This window comes from Callospermophilus lateralis, chromosome 8 (assembly GCF_048772815.1).
Source record: "Callospermophilus lateralis isolate mCalLat2 chromosome 8, mCalLat2.hap1, whole genome shotgun sequence".
NCBI classification, from domain to species: domain Eukaryota; kingdom Metazoa; phylum Chordata; class Mammalia; order Rodentia; family Sciuridae; genus Callospermophilus; species Callospermophilus lateralis.
The window spans coordinates 83,824,575-83,834,989 of record NC_135312.1 but is presented as its reverse complement, the minus strand read 5'-3'; the positions used below and the strand labels follow the sequence as shown (position 1 = coordinate 83,834,989).

The 10,415-nt window shown below is 43.8% G+C and overlaps 1 long non-coding RNA gene across 2 annotated transcripts; it reads right to left on the bottom strand.

Annotated features, from left to right (window-relative positions):
* Window positions 1-6,056: 6,056 nt before the first annotated feature.
* LOC143406338 (uncharacterized) lies at window positions 6,057-9,730 on the bottom strand. 2 transcript variants are annotated; one of them, XR_013092192.2, is made up of 4 exons: window positions 9,650-9,730; window positions 9,300-9,485; window positions 8,730-8,896; window positions 6,057-6,632 (listed from the first exon to the last, which is right to left on the bottom strand). It is a non-coding gene; the product is annotated as an uncharacterized LOC143406338 (long non-coding RNA). The 2 variants fall into 2 exon arrangements; XR_013092191.2 differs by having other exon boundaries at window positions 9,300-9,711.
* Window positions 9,731-10,415: the final 685 nt, after the last annotated feature.

Below are 10,415 nucleotides of genomic sequence, written 5' to 3'. Positions count from 1 at the left end.
CAAGACTAAAGAAAAACCACTTGATAACTCGTCAATTGATATATATGTGTATGCAGACATATACATATATACATATGTATATTTATATATAAATATATATATATATCCTTATTTAATATTAGCAAGAGTTTAATGCTTTTTCTACTCTATCTAAATGTCACATGTCAAAGGTTTTGATAATTTGTGTATTTTCCTTTTATTTTATTTTATGAAAGGCAAGTTCTAATCACACCAACAAAAAGTATATAGGATATGAACAGTTCTTTCAGGGAGGCAGTAGTTTTTGTGGCTTTGTTAGACTGTGCCTGATTTGAGTCTTATTCTTGGCTTGATTCTGCCACTCACTAATCAGAAAGCCTGAGGCAAATTACTGTTGAGCATCAATTTTCTCCTCCATCAAATAAGAAAATAATAGTATCTACTTTGTAGTATTGTTGTTGTAAGAATTAATTGAGATTACATATGAAAAGCACTAGCTAGATCCTGGCTCATAGTAAGTACTCAACAAACTATCTTCTGCATCACTCTATATTATTATATTTAGAGAAATTATGAATAAAATAAATCAAAAAATATATTGAGTGCTGTGAAAATAATGTCATGATTGCTTTATGAGAGTGTGGATTATTTTTTAAATGATGAGTATAGCAGTTAAGCCAAGCAAAGATAATTTTTTCAGCGGATTACAGTTTTGCCCTCTCCATTGTTTTTTTGAATCCCCAGTCATGTAACCCTACGTGACAAATGGTATATCTAAGAGAGTGATTCTCCAGTAGAAATTGGGGTCTTCAGAAGGTCCGCAGACACTGAAAAACTCGATTGTAACTCTCTGCTGCTCCAGTCCCTGCTGTTTACTTATTTGTTTGTTTATATGTGTATTTTTTTAGCTCATTTACTTAGCACTATAGGGCATTTTTTTTCTGGTTCACATTGAAAGCAACCGATGCTTCATAGATGTTTCATCAACATCTTCTCATTATTTCTGGTGAAGTGTGTTTAGTTTGTTGTTTATCATAATAGTTGAAAAATGGGAGTGCATATGGTAAGTGTTCTAAGGAATATTTTGCTACTAATAAATTAGTCAAAAATATGTGAAACTTATTGGACAAAAATTAGCAAGAAATAAAGATATACTTTTTTGGTCTGTAACTTTAATCAAAGTCTGAGTCGATAAAATCCTTTTTTGTTGTTTTTGGATCAGTGATTTTTAACTTCTTAGGTTTTCTTATGTCTAACCATAAAAATGGCAAAGCAAGGGCTAGGGGAATAGCTCAATGGTAGGGCACTTGCATAGCATGTGCAAGGCCCCAGGATTGATCATCAGTATGGTAAAAATAAAGGGGGAGAGAGAGAGAGAGAGAGAGAGAGAGAGGGGAGAAACCCAACTTTATACAAAGTATCCAACTTTATTCAATATGCTATGAATCATAGTATAATTTGATACTATTATAAATAGCAAAATATTTTAAAATGCAAAATAATGTGAAGATTGAAAATATAATCTCTTAACTAGCAAAATTATCCTAGACAATTGCAAACTGGAAACTTCTATGTCATTTATGTCTCCTCCACCGCCCCCCCCCCCCGCAATAAACATACCTCCATACCTCCTTTGTCTACATCCCTTACCACACATATTCTTCAGGATAGATTTTTTAAATTCTTTATTTTAATATAACTATATTAAAATATTAAAATTTGTCCAATATCTTTTTGAACAGTGATCATGATTTATCCTAAAAATCCTGTGACGTAGTGAAGATGATGAAAAAAAATCAAGATGGAATTTCTGCTATAGAATTCTTTTACATGTCCGATTTGTTGAGAAAAGGATTAGAAATTAATTAGAACTAATCTGAGATTTAATACATGCCAATTCAATAGATTTCAATGACTTTGAACTAGTATTTTTGTGAACAAAGGTTTTAATGATATCATTTGATCAACAGGCATTTATTGAACATCTAATATTTTACCAGGTATTGTGCCAGGCTCCCATAAGAAGCTAAAAAAGACCCCAACAATTAAATTCATAGTAAAATACCCTCTTTGATAATTGACAGTGGAGTCATTCAAACAAATTTAGCTGTGGAGTATGGGAACAAGTGCACTCAGAAATGAAGTTTAAAAATTAAAAGGGGAGAGAATTGTGAAATTAGAATTACCTTGAGGAGATCTTGGAAGAAGTCCTAAAGGAAAAGAGAGGTGCAAAGGAGAATGGAATGGAGCAGCTCTTCTGCAGAAGAAATGATGATCTTTCAATCTTTCTAGTCTAAAAGATTTGCAGGATGAAAATGAAAGTGTTTTCTAATTACACAAAACAAAAAGAAAAATCACCCTAAAATACTGCTGAGTCAAGAACAAAAGGATAAAGCACAAGAAAAACAAGGACCTTTGTATGAAAAGATGCAGAGATGAACTCATATTATCAGCACATAAACACTATAAAAGGACTGCTCTTTATTTTCCCCCGAAAACATAATTTAGGCAATGTGTGCAAGTTCACAGGTGGCAGTTTCAGCAGGGGAGGAGTTTCCAAGGTAAGAAAGATAAACTGAACAGAGAGGTTTCATTTTTGGGGGGACCACAATGCAAAAAGTCATGCTATCTGGGGTAAAAGGAGTATGTTCCTCAACCCTCCGGAATATCCAGCATGCAGTGGGGTTTTATTAAAAAACACACACCTGGTCCCTCTTTTGTTCTGAAAAGCCAGTTTCTAGTATTGTATGCTATACTTATTGGTCCTAAAACCTTTATGATTCATATAAGCACTCTATATTTATGAGTACAAATGGTTTACAGGTCGATTCTTGTTTGTATGGAACAACTTTTATATATGAAAGACAATCTGAAGACTTAAATTAAAAGAGAGGTCAAGCAGAGGGAGTAGCTAGGATTCTGGAGAAAGCCTACTGAGATGGAATAAGAGCAAGAAGAAAAGGAGAAAATAAAGGGGGTAGAATATAAAGGAAAATAAAGAGATGTAGACAGAGACTTAAATTTTTCTGATCCATGCAGTTGTGTTGGCAGCTATTCTTGATCCCCCAATCTCTGACAATGCATCTCATGTAAATGCAGGGTCCAGCAGAGGCTTGGGGTTGCCAAGTTGCTCCAGCCACTGTGGCCTCATCCTCTCTCCACCTCCAGGGTGGCACCCCACCCAGATTCCTTCCTTGTCAAACTTGTTTCCAGTCACCCAAGCCCTCTAGTCTGTGACCTCTTAGTCAAACCGTCTGTTACCCAGGACACAAATAGATTGAGGGTGTCAGATAACATGGTAGTTTGGTGGGGAAGTAGACAATTTGAGTGCTGCCATACATACTCTTTATAATACTCCCTTCCCCAACCATGGGCACCTTTAAAAGTAAATACTCTTTCTCCACTCATGCTTCCTTGTGTCTCTAAGTTACTGAAGGGCAACTGAGTGTGTGATTCATGCCTCTTTTTATTTATTTGTTTTGATGTGTTCATTGTTTCTCTGGAGCAAACTGGTGGAACATTGAGTCAATTCTGTTTTTCTTGGGGGAGTGGGATAACAAAAAGATCGGCTCTAACTGCTTAGGGGGATGACATAGCACATCATATGCATGACAAAGTTAGAGTTGTGACACTATGTGAAGTGATGAACACTGTAATCACATCTTGAACTGAAGCTGTATTCTCTAGGAACAAGCAGAATGGTGATGTTCAATTAATACTAGTACATGGTACTCAACCCAGACTTGATGCCTGCTGAGTGAGTCTCTGAAAAACCTTGAAGACATTCAGGGTAATATGGGCGGGGGCGGGGGAGGGGAGCAGGGAATCACTGAGAGGTTGCTATAGGCAAGGCACTGAATTTTACATAAGTAATTATTTTGCATAATAAATGAACCAATTTTCCTAAGAGGTACAAGAATTTTCTGGAGTTTGTTAGCAACAAATGAGAGAGCTATATAGCATTACATATCTTGCTTGTACCCATCTTATCTCACTTTTTTTTAATGGGGGAGGGGAAGTGAGGATTAGGAAGAGGGAGAACAACAGAGATAGAGTAAAGGAGTCACCTTCCTATTCAGGAATTTGTTGAGTGCCTGAGTCACTAACGTTTCCAGGTGAGGGCACAAAAATTCAGGAGGTGCATAGTCTTTTAATTCTTCCTTCAGTTCTGTTATCTTCTGCAAATACCATGCATTTGGCTGAGCACTAGTGCATAAGTTAGTGCAGAAGTAACATTGTGACTTTTGATTATTTATGTTGAAAGAATCACATAAGTCAGAGTTAGCAAAAAACTGTCCAGGGGAGTGGAATGAGAGGTGGGGTCCAACCAGAGCCTGGGATTTCATCGTGGTCCACAGGCCAGGGCTTGTGCTTGGCCTCAGCCTCAGGGGCCAGGTCCAGTGCCCGTTGAGCCACCCACGGCGCACCTCCCCCGCCTCTCCAGTCCTGGGTCCTTAGGCTTCTATTGCCACTTCCTACCCACCTAGCCCTGTTTTCTAGGATTCCACCCTGTAATCCAGAGGTGCAGCACTTCTTTGGCCCTGACGGCAGGGGTTCCTCCTAGATTACAGCTGTCCCCACCAACGTTTAATAGGAGACAAAAATCTGTTCTAGATATTTCTCAAATAGGAGAGAAAGGACATTGGCTTGTTTTAGTAGTCCTTAACCACAGACTCCTCAAGGACAAGGTTGGCCCATTAACCCTCGACCCTCCAACCTCAACCTGTCCTCAGCGCAGCTGAATGGTCCCTGGGAAGTGGCGGGTCACAAGAGACTTGGGGTAGTAACACTGCTGCGGCTGCTGAAAACGCCGAGCTGGCTATAGGTCATCGCTCCCAGGATCGGATAGATGATTCATTTTTATATGTAACGTTTTACCCTACTCTATAGCTCTGGCCGGTTAATGTTCAAACCCCGGGCTTCGAGAGTCAGTAGGAGGCAGCAGGGATGACCCACTCAAGGTATATGGCCGCTCCAGAGTGAAGACGCAGAGGCCCGAGAGAGGGTGAGAAGGGGTGTGGTGGGAGGGCTTCGCCTGCCGGAGACTCCCTTGGAGGACACATCTACAGCCCAGGCCACCGAGCTTTCCGGGGAGGCACAGCTAGAAGGCCGCACCCGGGCCGAGCCGGACCGACCACCAGGCAGCCGCCCAGGTCCCAAGTGGCGCGTGCGGGGGGCGTCCTGAGTGCAGGCGCCTGGGCCAGCGTGTCGCCCCAGCTGGACCGCACGGCCTTCCGAGCCGCGCCAGGGACCAGACTTCGATGACCCGGGTGCCTGGGGCTTCGGGCGGGACGCGGGCGGGAAGTGGGGGCGCGGCGGCAGCTGCAGATTAGATTTCAGTTTTGTTGTCGAAGAGACCCGCAGAGTGCCAGGACCCAAGAGGGCGACCCGGAGGTGTGTAGGTGTCACTCCCGGACCCGCTTCTCCGACTGCCTCTGAAAATACTGTCAGGGTAAAGGGAGGCAGGACGTCTTACCACCGCCCTTCCCCCATGTCACCGGCCAAAAAAAAAAAAAAAAAAAAAAAGAACATTAAGATCCAACAGGTAACAGGTGCTCTGGTTAATGGAAAGGGGGAGGACGGAATTGTCCCCGAGTCATGGTTCAGGCGGCCAATGAGGCCCCAGGAGAAGCCGCCCTTAGGGGCACGCTCAGGTGGAACGTCATTCTAAAGACCTGGCCGCCTGACCCAAGCGGAATGCAGGCGTCCAGAATGTCCTGACCAACTGTCCAGAACCTCGCGCTTGGAGCTTGGCAAACTGGCCCAGTTGCGCAGCTGAAGGAGGTTCGGGACTGGAGAGCCTCTCTCTGGAAGGCCGGAGCTGGGAATTGCGGCTCAGCATTCACACAAGGGATTTTTTTTTTTCCTTGTCAGAGAAACAGATAAACAGGACACCACCTCATCAGATAAGAACGGCTCCTTCAAGGATTTCAAGGGGGCCGAAGGCTCTGAGATCCGTAAAATCCCGTAAATGAACATCGCCCGAGGCCCAGAGCCCACAGAAGAAGGGTTTTATTTCACTTTCTTTTGTTTGATATTATTTTATTTTTCAAACAAAGTGATCTGTAGTCTGTAGCCTAGGGCACTAGCAGGCAAAGCCCCTTCCTTAGCACCGAGGATGGCCTGCAGGGTCTCCACCACTGTCCACAGTCTCCCCTCCCCCTCCCTCAAGCCCGCACACAGCGGGGTGAAGCTGTCACGTCAGCTCGACTGGCGGTCAACCAAATGGAGGGAACTGCGTGAAGTGATGCCCCAGAAGGCCCGGCTAGCCCTTCCGTAGGGCAGAGGGAAATGCCATTAAACTACTCTTGGGTGCAGCAACCCCAACCTGCTACCTACCCAGAGAAGCAGAATTGCTGGACTACACTAGTCTGAGTTCCAAATCACAATCTGATGTGGTGCCCCACCACTTTCAAAGACAGAGGGGACGGTTCTAGGTTTCATATTCCAGAACGAGGAGGAAAAAGGTTCCTACCCTGAACTTCGAGTCAGGGGGTTCCCCGCTAAGGCAAACTGCTGGCGGAGGCACAGAAGCTTTGCTACTTCTGGAAGGAGGAAGCTTTGATGCGGCGAGTCTTGGGCTCTCAGGAAACCACCGCATGCCTTAATCTCGGTACTTAAGGTCCCAGCCTCACGAGTCATTTTCTAAGTTGCTAGAGCAGGGAAAAAACAAAACAACAATGCAAAAATAATGTGAAAACTTTGCTAGGGACAAAGACAGTAGGAGGGGAAAATAACAGGAGAAAAGTGGGGGGGATAGTGCCTCATTTTTTTTTTTTTTTTTTTTTTTTTTTTGGTCGGAAGACTGGAAAGGGAGAACTAGATGGAGAAAGATCCATCAAAGTCAGAGTGCAGACACACACCCTGGTCATGAAGGGCCCATTGAGTCTGAACTTATGTTGTCTCTCCGAAGAAAAAAAAAATTTGCAATTCCATTGCACTATACCCCAAAGTATTCACCTTTTCCATATAGTCATTGCATGTTTTAAAAGTGTTTTTTACAATTAAAAGGAATTTAGATGGTACTTTTAGACTTTTTTTCTGAGTAACTTCAGCTTCAAGTATATCTTGGTTTCCATAAATTGCCTGTGTTCATAGTGGATTGTTAGAAAAGGAGGAGCAATTTTTTAAAGGCAATTTAGTAGAATTAAATACATCTTCAATGGGATATTTCATTTTTTTGAAGGACTTGTCTAATCTTCAAACAAAATCTAAAATCAACATTTGCATAAAGGGCATAAAATACTTCACAGAACTGAATGAAGTTATGCATCCCAAACACAATAAATTCTGTTTTCTATTTTTTCAGATAAAAAGTCAACAATGAGAAGTTCACCCTCAGGGAGGAGGTGTGTGCCAGAGAAGGGTTGAAGGTGATAAACTTTTAAGATTAGAGTAAAAATTTCTCTATATCATCTGCTAAAACTAAAAAAAAAAAAGGTAGTTATGTGTTTACAATGGTGTTTCTTTTTAACCCATTGTTATTTTTTCAAAACCTCATCTTTCATTACCATTTTCTCAATATCAGTTAAAATACAATTAATTGTTTGAGAAGATAAGAAAGAAAGGGTATTTTAAAAATTCCTTCTGAATATTTGCTGCCAGAATTTCTCCCGTTCACTTCGAGACCTTTTCTCTATTAGCAACGTTTCTTGTTACATTAACTGCAGTTCGGGGAGGGGGGAGAGAGATGACGGAGGTGGTTTATAAATCAATCAATAGGGAGTCTATATTCATAAAGGCCTCTGATCCGATTACACCCCCTCCTTTCCCCCTCCTCTCTTAAAAAGTTAAATCGGTGAGTCAGGGACTCCCACCTTAGCGTGGATCGCCTGTGGGCGGCTGGAGGCCGGGAAGCCCGGGAGACGGCGGCGGGGGCGCCCGTGGATTAGGATGTGGATTGCAGGACAGACCTTTGTTTGGCCACATTCGCGACAGAGGTTGGGGGAGGGCTGTCCTTCAAGATCTCACTAGATTTTTATAGACTCGCCTTAAAAGGATTCGCCGGGTTAATTTATGGGGCTTTCGAGGAATATTGGGACCTTTAAAGACACTGTTTGTTTTTTTCCCATTAATTTTTTTGTTAAACTCCTAAAAGGACTCCCGGGTTTCAGCACCTCGTAGGAAGGAGGTGGGGGATGGAAGAAAACAGGCCAAAGAGAAGAGGATTCACTTCCTAATCAAAGCGCCGATGGGGCCCGGGTTTCCCAAAATACCTTTTACAATTAAATGTATAACCAAGTTGTAGACATTAAAACTCAGATTTGGGAATTGAGAGGAAATGGAGATAAACGTGGGCTGTACACACCTTTCCCCAGGTCTCCACCAATCTGAATTCGGTATTAGGAGAATCAAGGGTTGGAGACCCTGGAGTTTTGTTTTTTGTGTTTTTTTTTAAATGAAATAAAAACCCGAGGATAATCCAGAGACACCAAGGTGGAAAAAGACCCGAGTAACAGGTGGGCAAGTGGGAGATAAAAGAAGGCCCCAACACCGCGGATGGTGTGCGCAGGCTGCCTGCCGCAGGCCTGGACCATCTCCCGGCTCCGGGCTTGGTGAGGAAGGTGAGCAGAGGCCAAGAAGCTTGGGCTCCGCAGGCCCGACCTCAGACTCGCCATTTTTTAACCCAAGAAGGGGAGGTTGGTCCTCATGCTATAACGTTAAAGGTTTCTATAAGCACTTTAATACACAACTAGCTCAGAAATCATTAAGAGACCTAGAGAAGGAGAAAAAGATACCCTCAAACTCACCGGTAACGTGGTTGACACGCAGCAAAAATCGATTGAGTGGAACCGAGGTGGTGGAAGGTGGCGATGGCTGGAGGGGGTCCGGGGAGGGAGCAGGAGGGGTCAAGGAGACCGACCCCACAGGCTCCGGAAGAAGGCTTCTCTCTCTCCATGGGAAAAGTAGGCGCGACCTGTCGGGCGAGCAGGGATAGGAGTGGGGGAAGAACCCAGGAGAAGGTAAAATTCTTCTTTCTGGAAGTCCAGGGAAAGCTGGGGTGGTTGAGAAAAGGCCTCTCTTCGGTCCCAAGTCTCCGCCCCCAGTCTGCGCCACTCCAGTCGGGGAAATGACAACTCTTCCCAAACTCGACTTCCATCCCCCCTACCCCCCCCCCCATTGATTGAGTTCTATTTGAGCAAACAAACCAGGCCGAGATTCGCCTCCTCTATCCAGCGCTCCCAAGTCACCCTGGGTCTGACCTGGAGGAGACCCAAACTCTCCCCTCAGGTCTCGTTAGCGCTTCTAGCTTAGATCCCCAAATCCTTCTTCCAGTTCCTTCCCCTCCCCCTCCCCCGTCCCCCCTCCTCATCCCCTACCAGGAGGAGGCGTGGGGAGGCCGGGACCGGTGAGTCCCGGGGCTCCAGAAGCCAAAGTCCGCCAGAGGGGACCGTTTTCCTCTCCACTGCTCTCAAGTGAACAACAAGGACGGAGGTGACCCTCGTCCAAAGGGCTTCTATCTGCCCCCTACTGCCGTGTGATCCCGCCACAGGTCGAAGGCAGAGCTTTAAAAAGAGAAAGAAAGAAAATTAATGTGCGTCGAGCACTGATCTTCAATCGGGGACATTATCTGAGATCTTAAGTGGCAGCCGCAGTTCCTTGCAGAACAAAGACTCAGTGTCTGAGCTCCAAAAGCTTCTAGGTAAAGTTTCAGTCAGATAAAAGCAACCTAAGCGCAAAAACACAGGTTTTCTCGGCTCCAGAAAATCAGCGGCTACTTTTCGATCTCCATTCCCGGCACGGTGTTTGTCCTCGCCCACGGGGCGGGGTGGGGAGCGGTGTGTGTGTGTGGGGGGGGGGGGGGGTGGAGGTGACAAGAATAACAAAAGACCTCAGCAGTCCTCCTCCTCCCCCATAACTCTCCTAGCTCCAAGGCGATGAATTCCTTGGGAATAAGTCCTATTTGCTACTATTTAAGAAATCAAATTTCACTTTTAAAGAAGAGATCTAAAAAGCACCCATAAAGAAAGTGTGGGTGGTTAAACTTCTTTTAAACACTTTTTCAGCGACCTCATTCCCAGTTTAGATGTCAGAGGATGGGAGGGAGGGCCAGGGCTGTAATTCATCTTGATTTGCTTCATTGTCCCGCAGTTTGCAAACTATAATCCTGTATAATTTCAGGAACAAGCAGGTTTAGAATTAATGGGTCAACATTATTTAAAACAAAACACCGGGAGCATGACCTTTGCCTCAACTACATATTGCTCGACAAGTCTCAGGAAACTCCACTCTAACCTCTCAACCCCTGGGCTCTTTGAGAAACTGAAAGGCTGCAGTTATTAGAAATGGTCTTTGTTTCTTTTCATGTATCCACAGGATTTGAAAATAGTAATGCAATATAACATGAAGGATCTCTCTACTTAAGCCTGAAAGATAAACGCAGAGGCCTAAATATTTTGAACTGGAGGTGTTTCCACATAAATTTATTATAGATA